Source organism: Paramisgurnus dabryanus, chromosome 4 (assembly GCF_030506205.2).
Source record: "Paramisgurnus dabryanus chromosome 4, PD_genome_1.1, whole genome shotgun sequence".
Classification (NCBI taxonomy): Eukaryota; Metazoa; Chordata; class Actinopteri; order Cypriniformes; family Cobitidae; genus Paramisgurnus; species Paramisgurnus dabryanus.
This window is the reverse complement of record NC_133340.1, coordinates 48,666,937-48,679,439: the sequence shown is the minus strand read 5'-3', so window position 1 is coordinate 48,679,439 and position 12,503 is coordinate 48,666,937. Positions and strand designations below refer to the sequence as shown.

General features: G+C 35.7%; 1 long non-coding RNA gene across 2 annotated transcripts; it reads right to left on the bottom strand.

The window, feature by feature from the left end:
* Positions 1-4,358: 4,358 nt before the first annotated feature.
* On the bottom strand, positions 4,359-6,719 carry LOC135735552 (uncharacterized). Of its 2 annotated transcripts, XR_012336663.1 has the most exons (4): positions 6,673-6,704; positions 6,220-6,268; positions 5,783-5,826; positions 4,359-4,531 (listed from the first exon to the last, which is right to left on the bottom strand). It is a non-coding gene; the product is annotated as an uncharacterized lncRNA (long non-coding RNA). The 2 variants fall into 2 exon arrangements; XR_010527641.2 differs by lacking the exon at positions 5,783-5,826 and having other exon boundaries at positions 6,673-6,719.
* Positions 6,720-12,503: the final 5,784 nt, after the last annotated feature.

Sequence of the window (12,503 nt, the reverse complement as noted above, 5' to 3'; positions counted from 1 at the left end):
GCATTACAATAGTAGGAGTGATTTTGCATAAATAAATACAATTTTCAGCATCTGAAACACTAAGCATGTCATAATTTAGTAATATTTCTAATAGGAGAATCTGGTTGTACTTATGCTGGAAATGTGATTAAATAAAACTTTTTTATACTACATATTGTAACAATACATCCATTAAGAGTCAAATTAATAACATTTCATCTTATTTTTATTATTATTATTATTGTTTACCAATAATTAATACCTCTATTTTGTCAGAATGTATCATATTAGGATGATGCTGGAATTTGGTCTAGTAGAGGAGAACAATGATGTTTTCCTTTAAATATAAGTACCTTAAAGTTATACTATGTCAGTTATACTATACTATGACAGCCAACATTGCACAGTACCCAATGTCTCTTAGTGTTTTTTTTTTATTTTGTCTTTTTAAGAACTCTGTATTTGTCATGAACTACACAGCAGACAAGAAGTGTCCCATGCAAGATCATAAGGTAGAGAGGTAGTGCTGTAATGAAATTCCCAAAGGCATTATATTTAAAGATTTTTGGAGTACAGTTTTAGTATAGGTAAGTCTACTTAAACTATGTGGGATGCCAGACATAAATAAGTACCGCAAATGTTTAATTACAATATTAGATAAGAGTTACTTTAACATTTATAATTCTTATTTAAACAAATTATTTACTTACATATATTCAGAGTAAAATAATGAAAATGTATTAGTTCATATTTAAAATAGTAATTCAAACATATTTCATTTTTGGCTAAATCTTTAAAGGCGCTCTAAGCGAATCTGTGTAATGTCCCTTCTTGTTGACGTTCAAACAAAACGGAGCCTAGCTAACTCCTCCCCTCCCCCTCCCTTCTGTGCTTTCTGAACGAGTCATGAATGCTCCCAACCCCCACTCCCAAATCCTTTACGTCGTTTATTGGCTGGAACACTTTGTTATGTTTCGTGGTGGTAGGTTTGACCACTTTGTTTTTGTTGCAGTTTGCGAAGCCTGGGCTGTCTACAGAGACCGCGTTTTTTTACAGTGTGTTCAGAGGACAGGCAGCTAGCAGATAGCGAGGAGATGTTTACTGTATGAAATAAAAAATGTTTTATGGCCTAAAACGTGTTCACGTGATTACCATATATAGACATGTGTGACATATTCTTGCTGTTAACAGTACACGCTGTAATTGGACTAACTTTAATAAAAAATAATAAGTGATCCTCGTCAGCAAATGATGCATATAACAGAGCACGAGACGGCGTGTTCCCTGAGCGCACCGTGAGCTGTGCATAATTTATTAATAGATAGCCATGACGGTGAGCTCGCAGCGCACCGTGAAGGCATACAGAAACACAGGCCTGTGAACATTAAGCCGATAAGACCTGTGCTTGTAAGGCAGGGACATCCAGGCTATAAAATCTGACAAACGTAGACGGCGAGGACCAGCAAGCCGCATTACAAATGTCAAAGATAGAAATCCCCGTAGACCAAGCCCATGATGAAGCCATACAGTACCTCGCGTAGAGTGGGCTTTTAAACCAACTGGACAATGTTCATTCAGGGAGGCGTAAGCCAAAGCAATGGCTTCGACGATCCATTTAGATAGCCTCTGTTTAGTGAGCGGCATACCTAAAGAGTGGTGCGTGAAGCTTACGAACAGCTGATCTGACTTGCGGTATGAGGCAGAGCGGTCCGTGTATATTCTTAACGCTCTGACGGGGCAGAGCGTGTTCGGGGTTTGTTTGCCGTCCGCCGGCGGAGGGGAAGTAAACCACCTGTACTCTAAATGGCGTGGTCAAGAGTTTAGGAATGTATCCCGCTCTCGGTCTAAAGATCACTCTGCTATCGTTAGGACCGAATTCCAGACACGACGGGTCAATTGAAAACGCTTGTAGATCGCCCACTCGTTGAACTGATGCCAACGCCAGGAGGAGAGCGGTTTTAAACGAGAGAGCGCGCAGGTCCGCCTGCTCAAGGGGCTCGAAAGGGGGACCACGCAACGCTTTCAGAACCGTGGACAAATCCCAAGATGGGACCATGTTAGGTCGCGGTGGGTGTAGTCTGCGAGCGCCTCTGAGGAATTTAATGATAAGATGTTTTCCCATGGTGTGACCGGCGATAAGGGCGTGATTCGCCATTATCCCGCAAGGGTTCTAGATTAACACCCGCTAACCCGCCAAATGCGGGTTCAATTTCATTTTGGCGGGTGTTAATAAAAACTTACTAGCCAGTTTGGCCGGTGATTCATGAGGCATTTCTCAAACATTTAGTTTAGGAAGAGCATTACTGAAAACAGTGAATCTCTGGCCACTGTCCGAGTAACAAACCGCATTTATACAAAACCAGATTTCTGATTCCAGATTTCCAGTGTAAATCTTTTGTGCCCAGGTGTAAATCTCAAGTTTAAATTTTAGCAGTTAACTAGTGTATTCCTTTACAAAGATAATAGCGGCAAAACAGATCTATATGCAATGTAGTTACCAATTTACGCTTGCATAAGCGACGAAGCAGTCACACTGACGCATGCACGCATTTAACCATGTCCACGCGCGTCTTTGCGTTCATCCGTGCGCAACTGCATTCAAAATTTGACGCCACGCGAGTGAGTAATTATGAAAACATGATGAGAAGTACGTTTCTAAATAATAATGATAATCTTATTTTGACTTAATCATTTTTGGCTTCTGTAGATGGACATTAGAAACGTTTTGTGCAAAGCAGGGAAAGGGAAGCAGAAAGGAGAGATGATGAGTTAAAGGGAGGTCAGACAAACTACATCCTCACTAGGGCTGTCAAATTTTAATTCGAATTTCGAATATTCGTCGAATGTAAAAAAAATATGCATATTCGAACGTAAAACTTTGCATTCGAATTTTACCTGTGTCAGGAAGCCCACGCAACGTGATGATGACGTTACTGACGCGGATTGTTATACAGAGCGTTAGCGGCTCAGCCAACTATGCGGAGCAAGCCAGCGTTATTCATTTGAAAAATAGCAAGAAAAGACAGTGGGGATTACGAGTCGGACAGAATACATATTAAAAGGGTTGTGTGATGCTTCTTTGGTTTTTGGAGCATCAACTGGAATTCATCCGCAAAGTGAAACTAGCTGAGATGACAGAATTAGTGTCGTCTGCTTTTAAATGCCGTTTTAAAGTTTAAAATAACTGATCAACACCAAAGTGCCATAATGCTGCTTGTTTAGCAACATTAAAACCATATGTGCATCTACAGAGTCCACACCGCATATGAGAGAGTTGCAATGTAACGCTGCGGTGGCTTTATTTTTATAACTGACTGGAAACTTGACTTTCACGTGGACATTTGATATGCAAGTTTTTCATCAACATTATCTGCGTGAAATATAAACATGATGATCATCTGCCAACTCGACTGTTTCAGCACGTCCTCTATTAATTACGGAGAGTCTGCTTTATTAACCCTGGTGAAAAAATAGTATGCTAAATATATTTAATTTTGATATACTTAAGTATACTTGCAGTCAGACTAATGACCAGTATACTTAAAGTGTGCTATTGATTAGTTTATTTAAAGAGTGCTATTTTGGAACAACTAATTTTGTACTTAATATATTTTAGTTGTATATTAATTGTAACAAAGTACAACTTTAAGTGTATTTAGTGTACTTTTGTGTGCTAAAGTGGAACAACTTTAAAGGAACAGTATTGTGGCCAAAACTGGTACTGCAATCACAAAACTTGTGGCTAAAACTGGTACTGCAATCACACAACTGGTGGCCAATACACAAAATGACAACATAAACATCAGTTGAGGGCTGCAACTCCACTTTATAAATGACAATATCCTGGCCAGTTCACTGTTGTCAGTGATAAAAGTATTTGAAATGAAAATGATTTCTTAATGTCTAGTGACATATCAGGGCCATTTTATGATTAATTGATATAAATTTCTTACATACTGTTCCTTTAAGTGTATTTAGTACAATTTAAGTACATGACTGTTTTTGTGCTAAATTCATGCTTGATAAGTGGATTTAGAGTGTGTTTTATTTATGTTAGGAGTACATTACAAATGTATTATGAGTGTCTTGCAAACATACAATCAGTATATCTTAAATAGACTGTTTGCGTACATTCTATATATTTTTGGCCAATCCAAAATTCTAAAAACTGCCCTGGTGAAAAATGAATATGCTAAGTACATTACATTTTGTATACTTTTACATACCTGCAGCTAGATTAGTAATGAGTATACTTCAAGTGCGTTAATAATTAGTTAACTTAAAGAGTGCTATTTTGGGAATAGATTACTTTAGCTGGTAACATAACCAAAATATTTTTTTCCAAATAAATAAAAGCTGATTAAAACAGTCAAAAACAATTCATTTTAAATATATTTAAAATATAGTTTTATTCACAGCATTCAAAGTGTACAGTATTTGCCTAAAAATTGAACAATTACTCATTGAAGAATGTCAAGATGATTGAGTTTACAACGTCTTTCTCTCCCAAATCAACTTTAGTCTGGCAGGTTTTGGTTCAGCCTAAGGAAATCTGAAAAAGAGAGACAATAAGCTCAATTAAAAAGTGTTTAATATTAAAACATTACATTTATTTAAGACTTACTGTATTAAATCTATAGTTTACTGGCAGAGATTGTATAGCAGATATATTTTTACCTAAACTACACTCAAAAAATTGTTTGTTCAATCAACATAATTGAATTAAGGAAAACTTTTCCACGAAATTAGATTAGGCTTGTACAACAAGAATACAATAAGTTAATTTAAGCAAATAATCTTTTGTTGCACCAACTTAATAAATATATTTATATTGGTCATAAAAATATCTTGTTCAATAAACTAAATTCAGTTAAGGAAAACTTTTCCACGCAATTATTTCTGGTCTGTTCAACAAAAACAAAACAAGTTCATTCAAGCAAAAAAGTCTAGTTAAACCAATTGTCAGTTTCTATATAATACTAATTAGCATAAGCACACGTTAGCATGCTAATGACACATTGGATGAACATGTGAAAAGAGACTGATCTTCAAACAGTCATTAACACAGTTAGTGCTTTTTAAAATAAGTACGTATGTCACATCCACAACTTAACCACAAGCGCCACTCTTCTGTACAATGGTAACCAAACAATTCGTAAAAATATAACACAAAATCTTCTAAATCAATAAGATAAACCAACATTAAACACTATAAAGTCTTTCTCTTTACCTAAAAATGCATAAAATAACACTTAATTAAAAAAATTACTCTCCAAAGGCAGTTGCATGCAAAGCATGCTGGGAAATACAGATTCACGGCCCAGTAAGTAATAGCAACAAAAATCATTAATGTGGTCCCAATATAAAATTATTGAGTTCATGTAATTTTTTTAAATTTAAGCAGATTGGACATTATAAAAATAGGTTGAGACAAAAAAAATAAAAAATTGTGTTGTATTAACTTGTTTCATTTAAGTACATTAGACAAGGTGCAAAAATATTTTTTTTGAGTGAGAGCTTGACTTAAATATCATCATATATATTAAGAGGCGGTTTCCCAGACAGGAATTAGACTAGTCCTAGACTAAAATAAATGTAAGAGCTGTCCAAACTGAAAACAACTTGCTCTGACATATCTTAAAATACATCAGTGCCCATTGTTTTACATCGTTATGCACATAAGTAATGTTTTTAGTAAGGCATGTTTGTTAAAACTATCCTAATTAAACTAAGGTCTAGTCCTGGATAAAGCTAATCCCTGTCCGGGAAACCACCCCTAAGAGTTTTCATTATAATGACTTGCCTATATGGGCTGCAAAATCCTCCTTACATAAAATACTTCAGCTCCTAAAGAAAGATTTTATTGTATTAAATTTAAATGTAAACATTGTCATAAAGAAAATGCAACAAGCAGACAATTGGGTGTTTCCTGGAAAGGGATTATCTTAAAACAGGACTAGGCCTTAGTTTAATTAAGAAATATAACCAGTTTCAAAAAACATGCCTTAATAAAAACATTACCTGTGTGCATTTTGAGGCCAAACAAAGGACACTGGTGTATTTTAAGATATGTCAGTGCAAGTTGTTTTCTGTTTGGACAGCTCTTACATTTATTTTAGTCTAGGACTAGTCTAATCCCTGTCCGGGAAACCGCCTCAATATGTATAACGTTATCTAAACTGAAGCTTGATTTACTACTACGAATGAATTATTATATCTTAAGAGTTTAAAATGACTTACCATTAGCTGCAAAGTCCTCCCTACAAATGTCTTTGAAAAACTTTAGCTTCTGAGGAAAGAATGCAGCATCATTAATACTAAATACAGTTAAGTTAGGTAAAAGCCTTACAACCTCTAAACAGTCAATAAATGGTTAACTTTCACGCTACATTAAGAAAAAACAGATTTTCTGACGCTACCTTTTTTCATTAACATATACATACACACCAATACATATATTTAACAAAACAATCGGGTGTACTAATTCGATATAACAGGCTAACAGTGCTATCTTTCAAACCTTTAACATTAGCTATAAGCTAAGCTAAGCTACACAGCAGCTTATCACTAATAGCGAGTTAAACACCGCGTTATTGACAACATTTCGCATTCGAAATATGATAGTCTACTGATAAACTTCAGAATGGTCAAACGATAATCAAATATAATTAATTTTAAGATATTTTAACGTACCTTGGGACTGAATCCGTCCGCCTTGAACGACTTGTAAAAATCAAAATACGTGCGTCGTGACGTCATCACACACACGTTAGATGCATTATTCAAATCTCAGAATTCACTTTTCTCTTAAATGCATTTACGAAAACTGTTTAAGTTTTGTACAGCTAAAAGCGGTATGCAATTGACTGAAAAACTACAAAAAAAAAAACAAACACTCATATTCCCCTTAAAAAAATGAATGTTTTTTTTGTGGTAAAAGATTAGTAACCATGTTTTTTTGGTGTATTGATTATTATTAGCAAAACCACGGTTATTTTGTGGTAAAACACAGTTAATTGGTTTATCCAATGCTTGACTATAGTGAAGTTAAAGTGTACCTTATGTTAATAGTATATTACAAATGTATACATCTACAATATAAAATGTAACTGAACATACTGCTCTCTCGTAATTTTAAGCCCACGTTATTTCTCCATAAAATAATATACATTTGTACACCCCATATACTTTTTCAAAATGTACTTAAAATATACTGTTTCTAAAGAATACTAAATAATGTATTTTAGAAATATACTGTCAGTGCATTATTATGATGATAACTTTAAGCATACCGATAAAGTATACCTAAAATACACTTTAAAATAAGTTTAAATTTAGTATACTTTAAAAATTGCACAAAACCTTAACTTTAAGTATATTTTTCTAAAGTATACTTTTAGAAAATATACTAAAGTATAATTATTTTGAAGTATGTTAAAAGTTTAATTGTAAAAAATACGCGCAAATATGTTGTAAGCATACTTTAAATATGTTTAAAGAAAGTACATTCCTTTGTAAGTATATTTGTAATGTACTATTGCAAAGTTAAATATACTTGAAATACAATAAAGTATATTTGTTTTTCACCAGGGTAAGCTTGACAAAATGTAAATGACTAATGATCTTTCCCACTTATTTTGGCTTAAATAAAGATTCATTCGTTTTCATACTTTATTAGAAACACGTACATTTATCTACTTATATATTATATAAAGTGCCCTATATTAATATGCGTTGTCTATGTATGGCATTCGTTTTGTACATTTACAGGTGCACAAATATACTGGTTAATTTTGATTTCATTAAGACACCGTGTGTTCTGTATTGACTGAGGCTCTGTACATTTTTTTGAAAATTTAATTAATGTATGGTACATAAAATTATTTGTAAATGTATTCATGGATAGTTTCTTGACTATGTTTGTGTTAATAGCCTACACACGCTGGCTGCTGAGGCATTTTGCACTTTTGTTCCTTTGCATATGAATTTAAGAAATTATGTTTAATTTATTAGTGTTTATAACATTCGTTTTAACAAAAAATATGCTGTGCATACTTTGTTTATATTATTGGGGCTTTGTGCTGCGCCCTCTTGTGGGCTTTTAGGAGAATTTTCTCCAAGATAAAGTAGGTCTTTATAATTCGAATATAATTCGAATTTTATTATTTTTCAAGGACGAATTTCGAATGTACTTGTTCAGCAATTTGACAGCCCTATTTCCTCACCCTGTCAGGTCTCAAACATTAGAAGAAAAAATCTCAGGGAAACCTCTTGTCAAGTCTGTAGAATTGCATTGTTGCTGAGAAAATCAACAGATGTATGTGTTTATACTGTTCTGTATTTTAACTCTAGGACACTACATAAACAGTTAGCACTAACTGTGACTGAGATTATTTAGTATAGCAGTCATAAAATGATGGTTTCTTATATTCTTGTAAATAAAAGTTATTAATCATTGCTATCATTGTTTAATGTAGAAAATATTTCTCTGCTGTCATTATTTCAAAACATTTTATGCCATTTATGCCTCCAAACATGTTAATAATGTTAGGTATGATAAAGATTATACTTTTTTTTTAAATATTTTTAAATACATATTTATCTTTCGCAGTACCTGTTGCACTGTAGAATAGTGGGTTAAGCAAAGGACATTGTATAGAAGTGTTGCACACTTCTTGCACACAGCAGGCTTTCAAAAAAAGCCAGAAAAAATGGGGGGCCTGTGCTCAGTAAAGCTTTATGTCTATCGACAGAGAAACGAAGAAAGCTTATGTTTGATCACAAAAATTTTGGCATGTTTTGTCACATGTACGCGAAAGAAAAAACAAATCATTGTTGCATTCAGGGGCACTCATAATTTCTCTTATTTTCACCAGAAAAAAATTTGGCTAGTGGAAATGCTGATTGGCTGGTAACTTTCGAAAGTTGGCTGGTGGTCAAAAAAGTTAATTTAGAACCCTGATCGCCGCCACATATACTTTAAGCGTCGAGGACGCGCAACCGCTGTCCAACATTTCCTGTAGAAAGGAGAGAATATGCTCCACTTCACAGGTTTTTGGGTTTAACCTCTTGAAAAGCACCCCCACTCTGGCCCAAACCATGAAAAGACCTACTTTCACTAAAAGGGCTGTTTTTACATTTATGCAAAGCATCACTATTATTATCTTGCATACTTATTATTATGTTGGCTTTGAAAAAGCCAATATATTGTTATTGCTATTAAACTTATTATTATTATTATGTTGGCTTGAAAAAGCCAACATATTGTTATTGCTATTAAACTTATATTTATGTTGGCTTTGAAAAACTTGTGGCTTACCACATTTAAGGAGGCTGACAGGCTCTGTAAGAACATACATCACAATGGGGTGTAAGCTATACCCCTGGGGTGTAAGAGGCCCCCAAAATTTCCCATTGACTTATAATGGGGCAGGAAACATGCCCATATAATGGAATAAAAGCGTCCCAGATGGAATATCTTTACTTTAGAGTGTCGTAGAGACATGGGGGTGGGCTCATTTTACTCAGTCATCCTATCAGTCTCTTAGGTTCGCCCCAAAGCTATTTAGCCACGCCCCTAGCAACAATTTTGGGTAACCTAGCAACATCTCCCATAGACTACCATTATAAAAAGCCCAGATGGATATCTTTGCACCAGAGTGTCATAGAGACATAGGGGTGGGCTCATTTTACTCAGGCATCCAATCAGTCTTAATAGGATTCTTATTGAGGTGTTAAGCCACGCCCCTAGCAACCAAATATGAGCACCCAAGCAACATAATAAACAAAGCCTTATATCTCTGGATCTGAACATCATAGAGACATGGGGGTTGGGTCTTTGGGTCATGTTAGCTTCATGCTAGCTCCATGCTAAGTCATACTAGCTTCATGCTAGTTTCATGCTAGCTTTATGCTAATTTCATAATATAGCTTGCTAACTTCATGCTAAATCATGCTAGCTTCATGTTAAATCTTGTTAGCTTCACGCTAAATAGTGCTAGCTTCATGCTAATCATGCTAACATCATGCTAATCATGCTAGCTTCATGCTAATCATGCTAACATCATGCTAGCTTCATGTTAAATCTTGTTAGCTTCACGCTAAATAGTGCTAGCTTCATGCTAATCATGCTAACATCATGCTAATCATGCTAGCTTCATGCTAATCATGCTAACATCATGCTAGCTTCATACTTAATCATCCTAGCTTCATGCTAATCATGCTAGCATCATGCTAGCTTCATGCTTATCATGCTAACATCATGCTAGCTTCATGCTAATCATGCTAGCATCATGCTAGCTTCATGCTAATCATGCTAGCATCATGCTAGCTTCATGCTAATCATGCTAGCATCATGCTAACTTCATGCTAATCATGCTAACATCATGCTAACTTCATGCTAATCATGCTATTATCATGCTAGCTTCATGCTAATCATGCTAGCATCATGCTACCTTCATGTTAATCATGCTAGCATTATGCTAACTTCATGTTAATCATGCTAGCATCATGCTAGCTTCATGCTAATCATGCTAGCATCATGCTAGCTTCATGCTAATCATGCTAGCATCATGCTAATCATGCTAACATCATGCTAGCTTCATGCTAATCATGCTAACATCATGCTAGCTTCATGCTAATCATCCTAGCATCATGCTACCTTCAAGCTAATCATGCTACCATCATGTTAGATTCATGCTAATCATGTTAGATTCATGCTAATCATGCTAGCTTCATGCTAATCATGCTAGCATCATGCTAGCTTCATGCTAATCATGCTAGCATCATGCTAGCTTCATGGTAATCATGCTAGCATCATGCTAGTTTCATGCTAATCATGTTAGCATCATGCTAACTTCATGCTAATCATGCTAGCATCATGCTAGCTTCATGCTAATCATGCTAGCATCATGCTAGCTTCATGCTAATCATGCTAGCATCATGCTAGCTTCATGCTAATCATGCTAGCATCATGCTAGCTTCATGCTAATAATGCTAGCATCATGCTAGCTTCATGCTAATCATGCTAGCATCATGTTAGCATCATGCTAGCTTCATGCTAATCATGTTAGCATCATGCTACCTTCATGCTAATCATGCTAGCATCATGCTAGCTTCATGCTAATCATGCTAGCATCATGCTAGCTTCATGGTAATCATGCTAGCATCATGCTAGTTTCATGCTAATCATGTTAGCATCATGCTAGCTTCATGCTAATCATGCTAGCATCATGCTAGCTTCATGCTAATCATGCCAACATCATGCTAGCTTCATGCTAATCATGCTAGCATCATGCTAGCTTCAAGCTAATCATGCTAGCATCATGCTAGCTTCATGCTAATCATGCTAACATCATGCTAGCTTCATGCTAATCATGCTACCTTTATACTTAAACATACTAACTGCCAGACAGCCTACTAAACTAAACTTCTGTCAAACCGTTTTAAACGTTCAGGCTACACTTTTTCAAGCCAACATAAAGTTTGTCTTCAAACTTTAATATCTAGTTATGTTGGCTTTGAAAAAGCCAATATATTGTTATTGCTATTAAACTTATTATTATTCTTTTTCTCCCCCCAAAATTTCGGCAACTAACTCGTCCTAGGGCTTTCAAGCTACATGCACCAAATTTTCCACAGACCTTCAGACTGGTCTGACTTAGTGTGCTATATCTTTTCTAACTGATGGGACCTTCCGAATTCCTAAACGGGGGTCTCGAACACCCCAAAATTTCCATTGACTTAACATTGAGACAAACTTTGATGGGTCATAGCTGTGAGTGAGAAACTTGTAGAAACTTGTGGCTTACCACATTTAAGGTGGCTGACAGGCTCTGTAAGAACATACATCACAATGGGGTGTAAGCTATACCCCTGGGGTGTAAGAGGCCCCCAAAATTTCCCATTGACTTATAATGGGGCAGGAAACATGCCCATATAAGGGAATAAAAGCGTCCCAGATGGAATATCTTTACTTTAGAGTGTCGTAGAGACATGGGGGTGGGCTCATTTTACTCAGTCATCCAATCAGTCTCTTAGGATCGCCCCAAAGCTATTTAGCCACGCCCCTAGCAACAATTTTGGGTACCCTAGCAACATCTCCCATAGACTACCATTATAAAAAGCCCAGATGGATATCTTTACACCAGCGTGTCATAGAGACATAGGGGTGGGCTCATTTTACTCAGGCATCCAATCAGTCTTAATAGGATTCTTATTGAGGCATTAAGCCACGCCCCTAGCAACCAAATTTGAGCATCCTAGCAACATAATAAACAAAGCCTTATATCTCTTGGTCTGAACATCATAGAGACATGGGGGTTGGGTCTTTGGGTCATGTTAGCTTCATGCTAGCTCCATGCTAAGTCATACTAGCTTCATGCTAGTTTCATGCTAGCTTAATGCTAATTTCATAATAAATCTTGCTAACTTCATGCTAAATCATGCTAACTTCATGTTAAATCTTGTTAGCTGCACGCTAAATATTGCTAGCGTCATGCTAATCATGTTAGCATCATGCTAAT